General features: G+C 34.4%; 1 protein-coding gene and 1 pseudogene across 1 annotated transcript in view; one reads left to right on the plus strand and one right to left on the minus strand.

Moving 5' to 3' along the window:
- The window catches only part of LOC127545930 (60S ribosomal protein L17-like), a 39,673-nt pseudogene extending 29,079 nt beyond the window's left edge, over positions 1-10,594 (minus strand).
- Positions 1-16,994, plus strand: part of BNC2 (basonuclin 2) — a 512,346-nt gene that overhangs the window by 101,636 nt on the left and 393,716 nt on the right. The gene's annotated exons all lie outside the window — the stretch shown is intronic.

Below are 16,994 nucleotides of genomic sequence, written 5' to 3' on the forward strand. Positions count from 1 at the left end.
ATACTAGTCTTCCTCAAAAACCTTGAATTATTCCTCGATGCCAATAAGATAAAAATCTGATCTGCCTTTGGTCTTATTTGACATTATCCCCCTATGTAGATTTCATTCCTGATCTCATCTCTGCCCTTTTCTGTTCATTTATTTTCCATCTCCAATGCCTGGGATACATTCCATTTTGTCCTTGCCTAGGAGAATCCTTTTACTTCAAGATCAGGTTCAATTACTATCTTCTCCCTGATCTTCCCCATCATCCATCCCAGCCTCTTCTACCTCAAGTTTTCCTAAAATCTTTTAGCTGATTTCTCCTTTGCTCCTATTTCATTTAGTGTTGTTTCCTACTTACTTGAGTATCCTCCCCTCTCCCCCTCACCCCCACTCCTTAAGCAGTCACTTAATGTTTTAAGTTTCTACTTTGTGCCTGACACTGTGTTAAACACTAGGGATAGCAACAATGGTAAAGACAATCCCTGATATCAAGGAGCACACAATCTAATGGGGGAGACAGCATGTATATAACTATGTTCACACAAGCTATATCCAAGATAAATTGGAGATTGTCAGTTGAGGGAAGGCACTAGCTTTGAAGGGAATTAGGATGGACCTCACAGAAGATGGGTCTTTGATTAGGATTTGAAGGAACCTGGAAAAGTTAAGAGGAAGGAGAAGATGTCATTATCTCTATATTGGTATGACTAAGGCACTTGCTTGTAGTAGTTGCTTAAATAAATATTTGTTGAGTTGCGTTAAAAGATCCATGTTTCATAGAAGATCATTCATCATATTGCTTGGCTGTGTTCACTTGGCTGTCTTCTATTCTGTTAATGGTGAGTTTTATCTGCTCATTTCTTCAACTCATGCACTCTAGGGAACACTTAGGTACCTTTTCATGAATTGCTAAAGTATCTTTAATCATTGTAAACTTGGTGTAGAAAATATGCTGGATTTGAAACCAAAGGCCTTAGATTTATACCTAGGTTTTCTGGGTGAAAATGGTCTTAATCTCTTCATTTGTCAAGAAGAGTACTGGATTAGAGGATTTTACATGGTAAACCTATTATTTGCATACTCCTAATTAAGCTAAGAATAATGTGTTTGTTAAAAGGGAAATTTTAACTTCGAATCTGCTTAAATTCAGATAATACAAAGATTACTAAGTTCTTATGATATTTGTACGATGCTTGGCTTATCACCTTACTGAAACTTAAAAACAATTTTATTTTAAATAATTACCAAAGGTTTTAGATTTTAATCACATAGAGGAGAGAAGCAAAGTTGTTATTATAATATCTAGAATCATCATGGTGTAAGTGGAAGGAGTGCAATATTATGAAGTTAGGAAGACCTGGTATGAAATGTGGCTTCAGCTATATCCTAACTATGTGATTCTGAAGAAATCTATTAACTTCTCTGATACTTCAGTTTTCTCATTTGTAAAATGGGGATGAAAATAATACTTACCTCCCAGATTGTTGTTGTAAAGATCAAATAAGATAATTGTACAATCTTCTTAGCACAGTTTGTGGCACATAATAGTCCGTCCTCACTTGGTGTGCAGTGATTATTGATCTTGTAACTGTGATTCATCAAGCAATCTTTCAGTAAATAGTTGTAAAGCTCCTCCTATGTGCCAAACATTGTATATTAGATTTTGTGACTTTCTTACAAAAGAAACTTCTTCATAGGTGCATTGGATTTCCGGTTATACCTGGTAGATATTATCTTAGTACATAGTGTTTTCTTTCTTCCTTAAATTACTTTGAATTTGAATTTGCACTGTAGAATATAAGCCCCTTGAAGGAAAGGAGTTTTTCGTTTTTATTTTTAAATTTCAGTAAATAAAAATTAATTTTGTTTTTTGATAAGAAGAAGCAGCTTGGGTTTTTGCAATTAATGTTTATAATCACTGATCTAGTTTAAATCTGTGCCTGATTTTTATTATATATTGCTTTTGGGTATCATAAAAGGGCTAAAAAGGAAGGATAGGACAGCAGTGACTTTAATCAAGATAAACCTTTTCTTGGTACATTAACATTTAAAATTTGATTTTTTATCAATGAATAAGAGTTAAATAAGTACATGTTATAAAGCCATGCCTACTGTTAGCAGCTTTTTATCAGCCATTCCCAAATAAGTTTCGAAGCAAGATAAATATTCAAATCTGCCCTATTCAGTAGTGATTTTATTAGACAATCTGAGCTTTTGGTGAATTTTTGTGAGCACTTGAACCTTGAGACATAAAGAAAAGGCACTTGGATATGGATTTGCTAGTGTGAAGCATGATGATTTGCATATTTCCTCTTTTTTCACACAACTGCTGCACTTATACAGTAAACTCTAGTTCTTCCTGGAAATCAAGTTGTGCTCGGTTTGGTTGTACAAGTATTTGTGGGAAAGGAGGAGGTTTTAGGGTTATGTTTGTGTTTGGATTTAATTTGAATGGTAAGTTAAGTATAAGATTTATGGTGTGTAGTGTACAGGATGTTTTATTTACTCTTTCTAAGCTTATGAATAAAAGCAACATCTGAATTTGATCTTTGCAAACCAAGTTCAGGAAATATGGTATAATTCAATTTTAATTGTTTCTCTTAATTGCACCTTAGTTCTGTTTATTTGCAAGTTGTATATTTAAGGCATTAAAGTATTTATTACTCTGCTATATCTTTCACTTTCTATTCTATTCTGTCTTCAGATTTTGCTTTTAAACATGGAAGAAAAAAATAACACAGGTCTTTCTTTCTTTTTTTTTTTTTTTTTTTTATTGTTTTTGTTTTATCCGGTTGCTGTACCTTGTTTATTTATTAAGATGCATATTCTTTTTTTCCTTGTGTAAAGGGAATTGTGATGGATCATTGACCAGTGGCCTTCACCAACCAAGTGATAAAAGAGCTGTCGAAGGAGGCATACAATTAGGAATAGTGAACTGATGATTACGTGGAAGCCAGTTGCTACAAAGAATGTTGAGCCATAGATGCCATCAGAAATAGTGAAGGGTGCTTCATAGTATTCTATAGCTTGAAGGGTTGTGTGTCCTTGTCATATTAGAAACTCAGGAGAATCATCAAAATCAATATTTTAGTTTAAAGGAGACTAATTAAATGTGGTATTTTCATTTCTACATGCTGATGGAGAAATAAAAGAATAGCTTATATTTCTATGTATTTGTAGATGTTATAAAACCTTACCTAGAGATCCCACTATATTCAAGAATTTTCCCCCTCCTTTTTATGATAAGAGGCAAATCATCAAAAAACTACATTGGTATCCCAAATCTATTTTAGTAGGAAAGGACAATTATCTAGTTATGTCTTGTGGTCAGTAAAGGTTTCCCTTTCTTGTATAATTTCATTGAAAGGTATTATTGTGGGATAAAGAACCTGACCTGGAGTTGTTAAGAACTCTTGAGTTCAAATTCCCCTTTAGAAACTTACTGTTTGACTTTGGGCAAGTCCCTTAAGCTTTCTATGTCTCAGTTTCCTCATCTATAAAATATAGTTGTTAATGAGGTAATTTAGGCTAAATTCCAATAGCTTTGTATTGGAGAGAGCCATCTGTATCCAAAGAGAGGACTTCAGCGGACTGAATGTAGATCACAACATAGTATTTTCATCTTTGTTGTTATTGTTGTTGTTTGCTTGCTTGTTTTTTTCTCTTTTTTTTTTCCCTTTTGATCTGATTATTCTGGTACAGCATGATAAATGTAGAAATATGTTTAGAAAAATTGCACATGTTTAACCTATATTGAATCATTTGCTGTCTAGAGGAGGGGGGATGTTGGGAGGGAGGAAGAAAAATTTGGAACACAAGGTTTTGCAAGGGTGAATGTTGAAAACTATCTTTGCATATATTTTGAAAAATAAAAAAAGTGTGTTAAAAAAAAGAGGTTATTGTTGATCTCTACAATTGCTGATCTTAAAGTAGTACCATATGATAATTTATTTCAGGATAATCAAGCTCCAGAGATAAAATCACCTAAGAAAGATTATATTATATTCTTTAGGTTCTGAATACTAGACATAAAAAATTTTTTGCTACACATTAGAAAGTAATTTGCAAAAAATTTGAAATAAAACTCCCCAAATAAGAAATTTAATTAACCTGAATGTCTATTTGTGTGAGCATTGTGATTTTTAAAAAATGGTAAACTATAAATGTGATGGTTATTTATTTTTATTTATTTTTTTAAGGAAATTAGGGTTAAGTGACTTGTCCAGTGTCACATAGCCAGTTAATGTCCAAGGCCAGATTTAAATTCAGATCCTCCTGGCTCCAATGCTGGTGCTCTATCTACTGTGCCATTTACCTTTTTTTTTTTTTTTTTTTTTTTTTGGTGGCTAATATTTTTAGACAGTTGTGATTCTTGCTTTTGTGTACTTTTCTAACTGCATACAAAAAGAAAAGTTTTCAACGTATGGCAACTATAGACATTTATTAAGCACTTATCGTAAACAAGTGCTTAGCTCTGGAGATTCAAAGAAAAGCAAAAATATGATCTTGTTATGTGGATTTTTCTTTTTTTTTCTTGCTTGGGAACAACAGATAAATGAAAGTAGAAAAATTTTGCAAAAACTCTCCTCAACATCAAGGAGAGTTGGAATTACCACATTCATACTTTAATATTACCATCTTGTGTTGGAATCCTTACTAACTGCTAACTAATTAGAGTTAATCTAATCTTACAAGAAGATTTTGGCCAGAACCTGAAACAAGGTACTAAGTAGAACTAATTAATACAAGGCTTGTGTTCACACCTTTACTCATTGGAGTCACAAGTATGCCAGCTTCACAAAGTAAACTTTGTACCTTTATGAGTCCACACCTCCCTTAAAGCTCTTTGGGCCAGAGAGCACTATGGGAGAAAACCCATAATCCCATTCTCTCAGAAGAGTCAGAGAAAAGGCCAGCGACGAGGGATCTAAGACAGAATACATTTTTTCCTCTTGGCTGGCTGGTCGCAGAAGAGAGTTCAGCTGGACTCGAGAGGAGCGACTCTGGTGCAGAGAACACTTTGACGGATTTCAGTGGAGCTACGCCAGAAGCCCTCTCTCTGCGGCAAGTTGGTGGCTGGGCTCCCCAGAAGGAGACAAGAGAGACATTCCATCTCTGTGTTGGTTGGAGGCTGAAGAAAGCAGAGGCAGAGGCTGAAGGACAGAACCTTTGGATTTGGAGATATTCGGAGGGCTCTAAGCCTCTAAGCCCTGTGTTTTGAGAAGAACAAGAACTCCAACATTTGAACTCATAACAATCTTGGATGATCTTATGGAGGTGGTAGAAATAACATCAAAAAGAAGAAAAGTGAGAAACAACTGTATTAAAGCAAGTACACACAGAGAGGTATGTGAGATACTACAATTTTGTTTGGATGTGGAGAGATTGATTCTCAAAGAATCTAAAGGAAAGCAAGAAAACAAGTATTCTTGTCATTATTATTACTATTCCTTGATCCCCTCCCTCAATAAAAATTACCTAAGTAATTATCAATAATTGTCAATCCGTACACTGTAAACATTTTATGAGAATAATAATCTAGGAGCAGTTAGATAGTGCAGTGGATAGAGCACCAGCTCTGAAGTCAGGAGGACCTGGGTTCAAATGTGATCTCAAATACTTAACACTTCCTAGCTGTGTGACCCTGGGCAAATCACTTAACCCCAATTGCCTCAGAAAAAAAAAAAGAGAGAGAAAGAGAGAGAGAGAGAGATAAAGAGAGGAGAATAATAATCTTGATAAAGATATTAATCTCCTTTTATCATTAAAGTGCCTGAAACAATGCAGAAATTTATATTACATTGTGCTTTTAAAAAATTGATTCAGAAGAGAAAAAAAATTTCTTTAAAAAACACTTTGTTATCCTTTAACAGGTTGTCAGTTATGCCTATATCAGAATTATAATATATTCCTTGAAAGATGTGACAATCAAGGTAAACTTGTTTGATACTTTAAAAAATATATATATATATATATTTATTTTTTAAAATAGGTTTTTATTGACAGAACCCATGCCGGGGTATTTTTTTACAACATTATCCCTTGCACTCACTTCTGTTCTGATTTTTCCCCTCCCTTCCTCCACCCCCTCCCCCAGATGACAAGCAGTCCTATACATGTTAAATAGGTTACAATACATCCTAGATACAGTATCTATGTGCAGAACCAAACAGTTCTCTTGTTGCACAGGGAGAATTGGATTCAGAAGGTATAAATAACTTGGGAAGAAAAACAAAAATGCAAGCAGTTTACATTCATTTCCCAGTGTTCTTTTTTTGGGTGTAACTGCTTCTGTCCATCCTTGATCAATTGAAACTGAGTTAGATCTCTGTCGAAGAAATCCACTTCCATTAGAATACATCCTCATACAGTATTGTTGTTGAGGTATATAATGATCTCCTGGTTTTGCTCATTTCACTCAGCATCAGTTCATGTAAGTCTCTCCAAGTCTCTCTGTATTCATCCTGCTGGTCATTTCTTACAGAACAATAATATTCCATAATATTCATATACCACAATTTACTCAACCATTCTCCAATTGATGGGCATCCATTCATTTTCCAGTTTCTAGCCACTACAAACAGGACTGCCACAAACATTTTGGCACATACAGGACCTTTTCCCTTCTTTAGTATCTCTTTGGGGTGTAAGTCCAGTAGAAATACTGCTGGATCAAAGGGTATGCACAGTTTGATAACTTTTTGAGCATAATTCCAAATTGCTCTCCAGAATAGCTGAATGCGTTCACAATTCCACCAACATGATGATACTTTCTTCATAGAAAAAAGGGAAGATAGACTCATTTAAAGTGTTTGTCATTGTCATTGTTGAGATATCCTGTTCAGTGTCCAAATTCAAGAGGGACTGCTTATAAATAGTTCTGTTGATTATATCATCTTAAAATGATCATAGAGTTTTCTGAATTAAGTTAATAATTACTCTAATTAGAGATTCCTAAATTTTTTATTTCTCATTATAATTAATTTCCTCAGACATTTTATGTGATTTTTCCTTATACATTTAAGAACATTGTTCTTTGGAGTACATAGATTTCACCAAACTGCCAAAAGGGGGTCCACGACAGAAGGAAGGACAAAGAGATCTGTTTTAAAGAAATTGATTTAACTACTCATGCAAAGGAAAAAAAAGTGATTGAAGAATCTCTGTGATACATGTAGTTTGGATATACAATTGAACAGATAGTCTCAATTGATTTTGTTCATCAGAAGATACTCCCTGGACTAGCACTCTGAATAGGAGAGAAAAGTATGTTATCAAAATGTGTACAAGTATAAAAGATGATCCAGTCACGTGAAGAGAATGAGAGATAATATTTGAACAATTCATGCATTTAATTGGAATCATTGTAATGTCAAGAGAATTTGAGGAAGGCTATCAACACATTGGGTAGATTCTATGAGGGGAACTTAATGGAAGAGCATCAATGAGAGTTACACAAGATGGTTAGTCATTGATGGAATTATTAATATGTTTTATTGATTCAACTAACTACCCCCATTGACAAAATCAAAGTTTTGGAGTGGGAATCTGGATTTGAATCTAGTTTCTTGCACTTAACAATTTTTATAAAGTTAGATGAGTCATTTCCTTTCGATTGACTTCAGCGTCTTCATCTGAAGTGTAAGGGGAGCTCACCTGAGCTATGATCCTATAATGTATACAAGCAAGAATCATTTAGTTATTATCTATTTATTATATATTATTACCTATATGTGGATGTTCCGTCCCCCCTCACTTGCCCTCCCTCCCTTACCTAGATTGTAAGTTCCTCACCTAGATTGTAAGGATGGACAACATCTTATTTATTTCTGTATTTTCTGAGGGACTTTATATGGTGCTCTGAACAAAATAAGTCCTTAATAGATGGCTATTAAATACATATGAAGAAATAAATTGAATGAATTGAACACATGGAAATTGGATATTTATTATGTGGCTGGATGTTTAAAAGAATGAAGGTGTTTATGTTAAACATTGATGTTAGTACTATTAGCTAAGAAATATCATTAAAAGAAATATATGTATGTATACACACATATACATGTAAACACACATACACACATAAATACACCTCAAATTCTTATTCTTTTTTTAGAATGCATTTGGTTAAATACATAGTTCGTTGGCTTTTATCATTTACCTGGAATATATGTGCTATTGGAGAATATCTCTGTAGAATTGAAGGTCAAAAGAAAATATGGATTCTTTCCAAGGCAAGCAATCTTGTTGTATAGGTGCCACCAGAGTTGTTTGTGGATGGATTAGCCAGAAGAGACTGAAATTCGCAGCCTCTAAGGGTGCTCATTTTTGGTGAAGGCTTCCTAAATATCCACATACAATAAGTAGGTTTACTATGTAATGTTTAAAATTATCAGATATACTTAGCTATGAATTTTTTGATAGTAAAACACAGGTACTTTGTACCTATGTTGAAGGCCTATGTGTAATTTTAGCAATATACATTTGTGAAAATAAAAATTAACATATGCAGTTTTGAAATGCTTCAAATCATAGATGAGGCTTTTCTATTTTGAAGGAGCAGTCATTTTATGTCATCATGGTACAGGTAGGCAGAGGCTCCAGGGCACATTGGATAGAGCGTTGGCTTTCAAATCAGAGAACCCAAGTTTTGTTTCTCCCTTGTTGCTTTCTAAATGTATGACTTAGGCAAATTATTGGACTTCAGTTTTCTCATCTGTAAATTGTGAGTATTCGACTAACATGAACTCTGAGGTTCTTTCTAGCTATAAATCTATGATTTTATAAATATCAGGTGAGACTTGACTAGTCCCCATCTATTGCTAATTTTAATTTCTTTTAATTTCTGTCATTTCTCAAAGTTTTCATTTTTTTAAACTTATGGATTAGAAATTAGGTAAATACTGAGTTTATTTCATATGAAATATGCTGACTTTTTAACATCTCAGTATAAATCCATTGATGGTCTTGTCTAGGGTTTACCATAAACAGAAAAGAATTGTTGTCATGTATAGTATTTAAAGGATGCTGGAGTTAAGAGGTCAAAGATTTGAATTAGAATCCTGGTCTCCCACTAAGTAGCTCTGTGAAGTTGGGCAGGTCATTTCACACATCTAGATATCGGTTTCCTATTCTTTGAAATGAAGAATAAAGGACTTTGTGGTCTTGTTTAGCTCTAAACTTTTATGATTCTTGGGCATCAGTCCTCCATTGCCAAGGTGTGCTACTCACTCCCTTTCTTTCTTTTTTTTTTTTTTTTTATTTTTTTTTTTTTTATTTTTTTATTTTTTTTTTATTTTTTTTTTTAAATTTTTTATTTAATAATTACATTATATTGACACTCATTTCTGTTCCGATTTTTTTTTCCCTCCCTCCCTCCACCCCCTCCCCTAGATGGCAAGCTGTGAGAAGCAAGGGGTGCTCACAAGCTTAATACTTGGAAGGGGGGGAAAGGGGAAAGAAGGGAGGAAAGCATAAACCGGGGTTAACAAGATGGCAAGTAATACAGAATTGGTCATTCTAACCATAAACGTGAACGGGGTAAACTCCCCCATAAAGAGGAAGCGGTTAGCAGAATGGATTAAAAGCCAGAATCCTACAATATGTTGTTTACAGGAAACACACCTGAAGCGGGGAGATACATGCAGGTTAAAGGTAAAAGGTTGGAGCAAAATCTACTATGCTTCAGGTGAAGTCAAAAAAGCAGGGGTAGCCATCCTGATCTCAGATCAAGCTAAAGCAAAAATTGATCTAATTAAAAGAAATAAGGAAGGGCACTATATCTTGCTAAAGGGTAGCATGGATAATGAAGCACTATCTATATTAAACATATATGCACCAAGTGGGGTAGCATCTAAATTCTTAAAAGAGAAATTAAGAGAGCTGCAAGAAGAAATAGACAGTAAAACTATAATAGTGGGAGATCTTAACCTTGCACTCTCAGAATTAGATAAATCAAACCAGAAAATAAATAAGAAAGAAGTCAAAGAGGTAAACAGAATACTAGAAAAGCTAGATATGATAGATCTCTGGAGAAAATGTAATGGAGACAGAAAGGAATATACTTTCTTTTCAGCAGTTCATGGAACCTATACAAAAATTGACCATATATTAGGACATAAAAACCTCAAACTCAAATGTAGTAAGGCAGAAATAGTAAATGCATCCTTTTCAGACCACGATGCAATGAAAATTACATTCAACAAAAAAGCAGGGGGAAGTAGACCAAAAAATAATTGGAAACTAAATAATCTCATACTAAAGAATGATTGGGTAAAACAGCAAATCATAGACATAATTAATAACTTCACCCAAGAAAACGATAATAATGAGACATCATACTCACTCCCTTTCTTCCATGTCTACACTGTTTTCCCCTTTGTTTCAGTATATTCCAGTTACATTTTGGCCTAAAGAATAAATTATCCTGAAGGGTTATTTTCCTAAGTTTTATTTCAGTTCTAGTTCAAACTTGCCTTTCTTATTTTTAACCAGCCCTTTGAAATATCCCAGTTCACCTGATTATCCTCATGCTCATCTTTTTCCTTACTGCTTTTCCAAACATTTCATCATGGCAGACACCCTGCATCTCTTCCGTGTATATTGCCATGGCCTTGTTCTTATATCATATTTAATTTCTTCTCTCCTTTAGAGATATAACAGATATCTTCTTTTTGTGTTTTATTATCGGGCATTGTGATTAAATACTTCGTTTATTCACAGTAATTTTTCCTTTTCATTGTCTAGTATATTAGACAATACGTATTGTCTAATATATTGTTATTAATAATATTGCCCTTGTATATTAAGGACTTAGGGTGTATAGAATTTAATACCATGGAGTTTTGAGCCATGATTATTTGTGAAAATGTCAGTGTTTCTTTCTATTGGATTCCAATGATTGAAACAACTGTATTTATATTGTCAGTTATCTATTTTCAGGATTTTTTGTGACCAATTTTTAAGATTCTAACCAGATCTCCAACCCCCAGCCCACTTAATTTATGCATGGAGAATGCAAATGAATTTAAACACTATAAATATGCATGGAAGTAAAACATCTGGGGAAAACTAATGTGCATCCTAAAGCTAGGTTGAAATGATTTTTATACTATTTAGTTTAATCCCTCCCCCCTTTTAATAGGATATATAATAGAATTGACCATTTCTATAGAATTACTTTGTAAGTCATTAAAAGACATCTTTGATCAACTACATACAATCACTTTTAGTGGTAGTAGGATACCTTTTGTTAGAATTTAGAATGAAAAACAATGATTATATATGGCTTTTCAACCAAAGATGGGTTTATGAAATTTTATAATCTATAAAGCAGTTACTTGGGCCATACTGTGTTCAGGAGGGGATATTAATTTTAAATGGTGCCATTGAATAATTGAATAAAAACCAAATATTAACAAATATTAAATAGACATCATTGATATTGCAAATCAAAGCTATATTTTCTAAATAGCCTTCAAAATTAGAGATCATATTGGTAGAACAACTTACACATATAAACAAAAGAATGGAGCATGTTAAGAGTGAAAATTTATAATAATCAAGAAGCCTGCAAAAACCATTTGATTTGGATTTGAATTCAGGATGGAATTTTCCGGTTCTTTATCACATACAACAAGTATAGATATTTTAGTTATTTTTATCCTGGTTACTTATTATCCCTTTGTAGTCTTAAGTTTTATTTCTTGACATAGCCTGGTGGCAGTACCAACGGGTAGAGTTTGACAAGAATACTTTTTAGTTAACAGAAACGCTATCTGTTTAGAATATAAAAGGAAAAAGCTATAGGAAAGTATAAGAGGAAAAAATGACTTTTTGTAGCGAGAATGTTTGACATACAGGTGTATGAAAGGTGGGGATAAAACTAATTCCATGGCAACTAATCAGCCACCTGCTCAGAGGAGTTTGAACAGGGAAGTTAAACCTAATACCCCAGAAGTTAGCTGGTTTAAAGAGGCCTGGCTGATTAGTCGAGGATCCATAAACAAGGATGCTTCTTTAATTACTTGGGAGATTCTCTTCTCTGAAGCTGTCATTGATAGAATTCATATTCTTTTTTGGAACACTCTCTCTCTCTCTCTCTCTCTCTCTCTCTCTCTCTCTCTGGTTTAGTTTGTTTATTCATACGATTTTTCCCCTTTCTCTCTTTGATGGCCTGACATTTATGGATTTCTTTTCTTGTCAGCAATTAGGAGAAATTCTCAACAGAGTAAGAGAGCTTTGTGACATGGAGGATGTTTGCCTGGAATGTTCCCATGTGAGCAATGGGCTTTGGGGTACATGTTGGAAGAGAAGAAAAATAAGGCTTTTGTTAGCGACCGACAGGCAGACAGCACAAGTAAAGTTTAACCGAAATCCTTTCATTGATATCGGAAAATCATAAGCCTGCAGGTGACACTGCCACATTCAACTCGCTGTATGATCTTGAGCTGTGTTGCTTATATCACTCTGTGTGTGTGTGTGTGTGTGTGTGTGTGTGTATATACAGTGTAAACATTTTATGAACTGCAATGTCTGATCCATCGGTCTGTCTGGGCAAGAATGTCCCCTGACACTCAAAAGAACAGCAATCAGGACAGAATTGGTCAATGCGGCATGTCTAATGGTGGGAAGATATTTGAAGGACTCACTATAGACACAATAGACTCTCTAAATAGCCTCTTTGCACCCTGAGTCTTATTGCAAACAGGTTCATTAAGGAGAGACATTCTGACACACAGCATCACAGTAATGAAAGTAGTTCTGTTTTTCTAATATTGTATCTTGCCACTTCAGTTATGCTGCTGGTACAAGATTTCCCTTGTGTTGTTGTATATTTCTCCAGAAAAAGAATCAGTCTTCATAGAATATACAATTATTTTGTACAGGAATATATAACTCATACCTAAGATTCTGGCCTGCCTGTTTATGTGCACTAGTGCAAAAATAATTGGCAAACACATCTTCCAAACCCAAAACCCCCCAGCACCTTCAATTTGATGGACTAGAAGATGCTGAGTTAGAGTTGTAATGAACTTTTTTGAAAATGTATAGTGTTCAAAATAGGTTTGTGATCAATGTAAAAGAAAAAATTCATCTACATTTTTCATAAGATTTTTTTTTCTTAGGGTTTTAACCAATACTAACAGAAGACGGTTTCAAAAGAAAACAAACAAACAAACAAACAAGGAATTGCTGAAGGTTTTTATCCAGTATGCTTTACATATAACTGCTATATGATGACTTAAGCTATTGGATTTTCTGACTGCTAATGTACAGCATGAACATTATGAACAAGGAAAAAAAAAAGGTAATATTGGTTTAAAAGTGGATATGGAAAGTTTAATGTGCTCAAGTGGGAACAATGGCATATTAAAAAAACACTCATGACACAGATCTAATAATTCACTTGCCCCTGTAGGACTAGGGTATCAGCTCTGATGCTGCCTCATAGTTTATTTTTATATACGCCCCTGGTCCCTGCTGTATACCCCGTGTATGGGTTCCAGAGAAAAGAGAGAAAATAACCTGCAGGGAAATCAGCTTGGAAACCTTTCATTAAATACACTCTGCTTCCTTTCGTGTCGTTCACAAAATCTTTAAGACGGAGAGAAAAGAAAAACCTGTTATCAGCCTGCATGTGTAAAATAGTATATTTGAATACTATCATTTGTTTTAAGATTAAGGATGAGGCTGCAGACATATTAGTTATATTTTTTATTCACTTATGTCTGGTAGGTAATGCTTTAGGGATATGATTTTTCTTATTGCCATTCGCTGTTTTTTTTTTCCCCCTCCATTGAAAAGACCGCACTTTAACTCAAAACCATGCTTGTTAAAACACTTTGGGGAGGGGGAAGCAGGGGTAGTGTTCTAAGCTGTTCTGGCTTATTAAAAAGATGGGATACAAAGTATAAAATTATTGTTTAAAGTTTCCATATGAATAAGAAAGTAGCCTCTATTCATAGAAAAGTGAAGAGGATGCTAAGCACATTCCTTCAAAAGAAACAAGATTCACCATAGGAGTGTAATTGTGAACTGTGACACCTTCATCAAGTTGAATGTCCTTTAGAGTGAATCTTGTCTTGCAGGAATAGTTCATATATGGCTGTCAGTAGGTCTTTAAATATCTATAAATGTCTTATCATTTTTGCTGACTATTCATGCAGGTTATGCTAAGCAAGTCAGCTGTGACATATAATCTGCCTATACTTGTAGTTATCTCTTGCACAAATATGAATACATGCCTTAGAACTAAACCCTGGGTGCCACATGCAGTATTTAATGAACTTCCTGAATTATAGACATTAAGAGTTCAGTTTTGATCTCAGATACCTGGGAGCATATAGTTGTACACAGTCTGTTGAAAGATTTATGATTTCAGTTGTCTCTGATATAGCATGTGTTTAAGATCTTGTTTTAAATATAGAAGGTTATACACCTATCAGTATTTCCAAAAATGATCCCTGGGCACTTATTTAACACCTGTTTGCAGTATGCCCAAAGCAAGTACTAGATTGAGGAAAGATGTGCTTGGACAAGAATGATCCATTGTATGTTAGATTAGGTTGTATTCCAAGAGAGGGAGGAGAATGGAACAGTTGTGGGGACACAGTGCTTCCCGTAGAAGATGGAACTAGAACCTTGGAAAGCTATGCATAGATTCTCTTGCTAAACTTTGTAAAGCAGTTGTGTGATGGCTCATGATAGTTGTGCTTGAACCTTTAAGTGGGGCCAATGAGTAGAATATATGTGAAGCTTTTAAATAGCTCCAATTTAGTAGTGCTGCTTGTGGACCCTTTGGACTGTTGATTCTTGATGGTGCAAGGATTTTTAGGAGAACTACAAATTCAAAATGGTCAATCATTGCATAACTGTAACAGCATCTAATGTTCTTTCTAGTCTATACTTTGCGTGTGTGTGTGTGTGTGTGTGTGTGTGTGTGTGAGAGAGAGAGAGAGAGAGAGAGAGAGACAGAGACAGAGACAGAGACAGAGAGAGACAGGGAAGGAATGAGGGAGGGAGACAATTTCTAGTCCATGATTCTCCCCTACTCAGGAATTTAGTGGCTCTCTGTTGTCTCTAGCATAAAGAACTTTTCAGCTGTGCATTTAAAGTTTTTCACAGAGTGGTTCTACTTTTTTTTTTAGATATTTCATAGTAATCACCTCCTTATACTTTCCATTCTTGTTTTGCACCTCCAGTTCCCACGCCTTTGCAAAGGCCCCAGATCTACTTCTTCCAGCCTCTTTGCCTCTTAGAATCTTTAGCTTCCTTCAAGGCACAAATCTGGTGCCACTTATAATGGCTATTGTTAATTCTCCTTCCTTAAAATTATCCCATATCTCCTTAACCATTTAAAAACTGTATCTCCCAATAGAATTTTAAAATTATAATTTTCCATATTTACATGGTGTTTTAAGGATTGTAAAACACTTTTTGTATATTAGCTAATTTGAGTCTCATAAAATAGCCCAGTAAGGGGGAATTAAGATAAGAAACCTGAGGTAGGAAGTTTAAAAGTGACTTGTTTAGTGTCAAAACTAGTGTTTCAAGTAGTAATGAACACTAAAATCATCCTGATTCCAACCATATCAGTGTATTGTCTGTCCTACTAAGCCCCTTCAAAGCAGGTACCATTGTATCCTCAGTTCCTAAAATGATATGTTGTACATAATAAAACACTTCATGAAATAATGAGTGAATATTGGAAAATGAATGTAAACTGCTTGCATTTTTGCTTTTCTTCCCAGGTTATTTTTACCTTTCTAAATCCTATTTTTCTTGTGCAACAAAAGAACTGTATAAATATGTACACCTATATTGTATTTAGGGTATACTTTAACATGTTTAACATGTATGAGACTGCCTGCCATTTAGGGGAAGGCATGGAGGGAAGGAAAGGAAAAGCTGGAACAGAAGTGATTGTAAGGGTCAATGTTGAACAATTATCCATGCATATATTCTGTCAATAAAAAGCTATAATAATTAAAAAAAAGAAATAATGAGTGAATTTGTGATTATGATCTAGAAATATTTTCATCTAAAAATCAATATTTAGATACCTTTCTTATCCCTGATCTTCAAGGAAGTGTTGCATGATCCATTGAACCCTTGCATATCCTGAGCTGATATACTTAAAACCAAAACAATTCCACTTTCCATTGGAGTTGTAATGATGTTCAGATATGAGAAGGCCTACATGTTTATTATTGTCTCTAGTTTTCTATGTTAATATACTATATGCCAGACTCCAATTTCTTTTTAAATTCCCTTTAAAATTTAGTTCTCTAGCCCGTGTCCAAGGCTGCTTTGATGATAATATATTCAATATAATCTAAGAGTTATAGTTGGTCTTTTAGGAGCAGCAGATGAATCTGCTTGTGTCTGGAATTCAAGGAAGTCTTGGGAGTATCAGAATGGGTAGGAAATCAGATGTTGGGGTAGGATGTGGGGTGAGAAGGCTGATTTGAAATATGAGGGGGATATTGTTTTTTTTTTTTTTTAACATGTCTTTATATTGAGAAAAGAATTCAAATATAGGTCTGAAATTTTAAAAGTAGTTACTAAGTATTAGGCAGAATGGTAGGAGTTGGAAATGTAAAAATTGATGGAAGATACAGATGTTGCTTTTGAAGATCTTACAATATAAGAGGGAAAGAATAAGTACAATAATAACTGATATAGTTATTGATGGTGCAAGGATTTTGGAAGTGAGATAAAAAAGTAGAGGAGAGATCTAGGCAAAATATTATGAGAAATTTGAGGGAAAGACCATTTCACTTGTCAAAGAAGACATGATAGAGGATGTAATATATGAGTTGAATGATAAAGTAAGAGAAAGATTTCAACAGACAGGGAGCTAGAATTTTTCTCCAGACTCTACTTCTGACTCTCTGGATCTTTGCTATCATGTTATAATTCTCCTCACCCTGGAAGTTCATAATCACTCCTGTGTTTCTCACTCTGAGAATATGCTTTGCTGTGGTAGCCTCTTTGGCTGATTAGCT

Source organism: Antechinus flavipes, chromosome 1 (genome assembly GCF_016432865.1).
Source record: "Antechinus flavipes isolate AdamAnt ecotype Samford, QLD, Australia chromosome 1, AdamAnt_v2, whole genome shotgun sequence".
Lineage (NCBI taxonomy): Eukaryota > Metazoa > Chordata > Mammalia > Dasyuromorphia > Dasyuridae > Antechinus > Antechinus flavipes.